Genomic DNA, 5,131 nt, shown 5'->3' with positions numbered 1-5,131 from the left:
AAATTTACAGAAAACCCCCTGAAAGTTTGCAGAAACCCCCTGAAAGTTTATAGAAAACCCCCTGAAAGTTTGCAAAAAACCCCCTGAAAGTTTACAGAAAACCCTCTGAAGTTTGCAGAAAACCCCCTAAAAGTTTGCAACCCCCCCTAAAAGTTTGCAAAAAAACCTCTGAAAGTTTACAAGTAGATCCCTGAAACATACATATATATATATAAGCATCATAATCATAACGAATTGGGTTATTGGGTCATCCATGAACCACCCATTTAGTAAATGGATGGTTGAGAACTGTCGCATTTAGCAAATGCTAAATGGGTCATACATGGTCAAGTGGTCATAAATGTGCCCACCCATTTATGACCCAACCAAGACCCAATCAAAACCACACATTTGGCATCCCTACTTAGCACTAATAGGTGTGAAAGAAACACCGGGTTGGTTAGAGAGAGCCGGTCAGGGGCCATGCACCACCAGTTATAATTAGGGTATATTACACTAAACCCCCCATGAACTTTTAACCTTTTGCACTAAACCCCAACAAACTTTCAAAATCACACATTTGACATCCCTACTTAGCACTAATAGGTGTGAAAGAAACACCGGGTTGGTTAGAGAGAGCCGGCCAGGGGCCATGCACCACCAGTTATAATTAGGGTACATTACACCACACCCCCCATGAACTTTTAACCTTTTGCACTAAACCCCAACAAACTTTCAAAATCACACTAAACCCCAAAAAAACTTTTTGGACTTGTAAAAAACCCCCACGAACTTTCAGACTTTTGCATAAAACCCCCAAGTGGTTTTAGTTTACTTTTTGTGCATGTGGACTAAAATACCACCCCCTGCTCACCCCCACCTTAAAAAAAGGCCCTCTCACTTAAAATCTTATAATCCCTTCACCTTTTTTCTCCAACTGTAAAAAAAATTACCGAGTAAAAAGCATTGAGGGAATCGGTTGGGTCTACGGCTTTGTCGAAATTGGGGCTTTGCCGGAGTTGAGTCAGTTTCCATTAAAGGACTTTGAAACCAACGGGTCTGGGCCTGTTCTTAAGAGGAGAGTTGGAGGGAAAAACGAGAGATTTATGATTAGGACGGAATATATAGAAAAAGATCATAAATAAAATTTTAGTAAGTTAACGGAGTCTTGTGCATTGCACGTGCCAAGTCAGACTTAACGGTGTTAGTATCGGGGTTTTCTGCAAAAGTCTGTTGGGGTTTAGTGTGATTTTGAAAGTTTATTGGGGTTTAGTGCAAAAGGCTAAAAGTTTATGGGGGTTTAGTGTTATTTATAATGAAAGATTACAAATGGATTGCACACATGTTTTACATTATGATGACTTTTGAATTTCAAATACTTGATGAATTATCTTGCACAAACTTTCCATCTTCAGAGGATAATGAGCTTACATCTTGGCTAAAATTGTTTGCACTCTCACAACCTTTCCATCTTTAGAGGATTCTGAACTTATATCTTGACTAATTAATTAACACATATTTTGGGTTAGAGGTACATTGTGCAATTTTCCACTGAGATCAAAATAAATATATGGTAATTCATTTAGAAAATCTTATAAATATTTGCCTCCTTTTCCACTATATATAGCCCCTACTATGGGTTCTCTTGTCAATATCTTATTCAAGGAATTAGGAAATATAAAAAGAAAACTTGAAAGCCCAAGATGAAGTTCTTTGCCTTCTTTGTCATTTTCGCGTTGATCTTCGTCCAGTACAACCAAGGTATGCATCAATTGTTGGGCTTTCTTATCAGCTACCCGGCGCTATCCCATTTTATTGTAGGCTTTTTCTTAGTCATTTATTCACTATAAGTTTCCAATTTAATAATATTTCATGAAAAAATATGCAGGTTAGTTAAAAAAACAGGTTATGGAAGATATATGCATGCTCTTCTTTAATTTTAACAAGTGCAAAAGCATTTTCATTGATTTTTTTAAGCGTGAGGTCATGTCAATTATTAAATCTTCACATGTATAGATATTTTTAAAATTCTAAAATTATGGCTCACGGCGATCGAAAGGGGGACTTTTCTTAACATGCAGCACGGACAGATACGAGAAAATATAGTGTTTCTCTACAACGCAACCTCGACGCGACATGTCGAAGTCAGATAGATAACTTGTTTTTGAACACCAGATAATCTTATGCAGTAAGCTGGTCATGTGTAATTAATTAATGTGGGTTTCATTTACTTGTTTTATGTCACCAGTAGGGGTTGAAGCTTGGGACGCTATATGCGAAGCTGATCATCCTATGGCAAACTGCACCGTGAAGAAGTGCATCGTATTTTGCGTCAACACGGACGGGCCAACTGTTTCACTTGAGGGCATGTGCCCTAATGCTACCACCTGCAGGTGCACCCGGTGGTGTAACCCGTAAAAATGTAATAATATTCACTTTGTATGGAGCAAATGCTCTCCAATAATTTGGTTTGACCAACAAAAAAGTGGGAGATATACAAAGTTAGTGAAGTAAAATTAATCTCTCTTTTTCTCTCTCTCTCTTGCGACAGACTTTTCAACGTACTAGTTGGATTGCACGTGCAATGCACGTGGTAAAATTTTTAATATTATTTTAAATTCTAATTATATTTAGATTTGGTATAAATTTATTGAATGTACACAATATTGCCAGTATATGAACAGAAGCTAAAAATTCAAACTGTTTGAACAATAAATTTATATTTAGGGATCAATTATGCGATAGTATAGAGTGATTGTATCTACAAGGTGATTGATCAATCAAATACTATAACAAGAATATACGTAAAAGTAATGTTTGATGATGTGGATGTAAATCCAATCTTATGATGTTATAGGCTTTCTATGTCTTTGCACTAATTTCTTTCAAAAGCCATCGAATTTCCTTTCATCTCGAAGCTTTTGACAGCACTTTGTGTTCCCTATGTATTTTTCAGAGGTCTTTTCTCTTTGCTTGGCTATCCATTGATCATTAACTATGCAGTCTATCGGTTTGCTTGGCTCAGTTGCCTTCTCTTCAGCGTGTTGTTCTTCTTTGTCAATAGCTTCTGTGTTTGGTTCACTAATCTCCACAACTCCATTAGAGACGGCTGATATCTCATTGAAAAGAGATTGTTCTGTGTTTGGTTCACTAATCTCCACAACTCCATTAGAGACGGCTGATATCTCATTGAAAAGAGATTGAATAATTTTGTCGATGACCTGGTCGATAAACGTAATGAACAAGCAACAATCATTCCCCAAATACAAGGCTACATGAACCCTATATCTTTTGCTGGATGGATTCATGTTGAGCAAGTAGCAGATGCTGTGATGAGGCTTAGGCAAATAAATAACCCACATCTTCAGCATCAGAATGTATGTACAGCAATGTTAATATGTTTGAAAATTGTTATGCTGAAAATTGGTTCATACCCAAAACGCAAGCTCAATAAAGAGTTAGTTGACTGGCTTCCTTCATGATTCAAGCTATGCCGACTTGTTATGTCGCCTAATATCTCATTGGATCATCACTGTCATGTGCCTATAGCGAAAAACTCATGACTATAAGCAAGATGAAAATCAAGCACTCAAATTTATGGTTAATCACATATTCTTTTTCTTAACGTGTAGTGATAGGCACTTATCGTCTCTATATTTTTCTATTGGCATATAAATGGCACATTCCTAGATGGAATAATTTCTCCATCATTTGGATGTATGTTACAACCATTCGAATAAGAGAATAGGATAACTTCAATGCAATAAAATGTCGGACAACACTTTGGAGATCGAACTCCTTTAGCATCAAAAGTTCAAAGTACCGCCCAAAAATTTTAGGAGCAATAAGTGGCTAATCCCTTTAGATTGAGGAATTATAGTGGTCATGAAGTTAGCCCTTGGAAATTGAGTGCAAATGGTTGCTTGCTTTAGAGGTGATCGTTATGGTGTCTTCCACTAGTCCAATTTCAGCCTGTAAATGAGAAAATGAGAGGAAAATCTCAATTGAGAATAATGTAAGAACCTCTTTCTGTCATGTGAAATAGAAAAACAAAAAAAAATCGTTGTAATTTAAATACTAACAGACCTGAGTCAATAGAGAGTAGGAGGCCCCCAATTAAAGCCTTCTGATCCTTGACTGTTTTTATAGCAAATGACAGCACATTTTTAGGTACAATGATGGATACTGTAAAGAAAATTTGACTGAAGGTGCGGAAAAAGAATTACTTACCTGTTAAGGTTCTGAAAGGAGACACTACTTAGGTTCAAGTGATCCATGACTCAGCTCACCCTCCCCATGGGTAAAGCTGCAGTGACACCTCTCGCACAAGTGACGGAAAATAATGAAAGCGAATCAGCAAAAAACCTCCATCTTCGTGCTAAGATTGTATCAGTTTGAGGCTGCAGAAAAGAATTCTCAGATTGTTGCAAACAGAGAATTCCCTGACTAAAATAAAAATTACTGGGAGCGGTACTTACCTCTCTCTGTTTTTGGGATAACTTGCAAACATAGGTACATGTAACTCAATTAGCTCCTTGTTCGTGAGGACGTAGTCGATACCGAGAGGAGTGTCGTCGGTGGCCTAGTGAGAGGTGATAATTCTGAGCACTTGAGGGAGTCGATACGTGAGGACCAACACTTGAGGTTGTAGCTTGTGTATGTACATTGTGAGGATTTGTGAGAGTTGTCGGTTGACTTGATAACCGAGTGTGTAGAGTTTTTGATTAGCTAGAAAACCGAGTGTGTAGAGAAGTTCCGGCTTCCAAACCGGGTTGTGTAGTGGATTCTCCTCGAGAGTGGGGAGCGGGGACGTAGGACGGAAGGTCCGAACCTCGTGAACATATAGCGTGTTTGGTTTGCATTGGCGCACTTATAATTGTTCATCTTATAGCCTATTGCACATTGGCGCACTTATAATTGTTCATCTTATAGCCTATTGCATCTTGTTTATATTGTCCACTAGTTTGTTTACCCTTGTGATAGTTTAAATATATCATTGCGTATACCATATAGTATATCTCATTGCTAGGATATATCACCTTAGTTATATTGCTTATTTTTGCTCATATCACATTGTATATCTATCTTGCAAGAATAATTTGTTAATAAGTTTTACTTCTAGCATGACATTATCTCTTTCATGAGTTAACTT

At 37.4% G+C, this 5,131-nt stretch overlaps 1 long non-coding RNA gene across 1 annotated transcript; it reads right to left on the bottom strand.

Annotated features, from left to right (window-relative positions):
- On the bottom strand, positions 3,698 to 4,314 carry LOC109850067. The gene is made up of 3 exons (XR_002249322.1): positions 4,210 to 4,314; positions 4,066 to 4,116; positions 3,698 to 3,951 (listed from the first exon to the last, which is right to left on the bottom strand). It is a non-coding gene; the product is annotated as an uncharacterized LOC109850067 (long non-coding RNA).

Source organism: Asparagus officinalis, chromosome 7, assembly GCF_001876935.1.
Source record: "Asparagus officinalis chromosome 7, Aspof.V1, whole genome shotgun sequence".
In the NCBI taxonomy this organism is placed as follows: domain Eukaryota; kingdom Viridiplantae; phylum Streptophyta; class Magnoliopsida; order Asparagales; family Asparagaceae; genus Asparagus; species Asparagus officinalis.
Note: the sequence above shows the minus strand (reverse complement) of the source record. Positions and strands in the feature narration are given on the sequence as shown.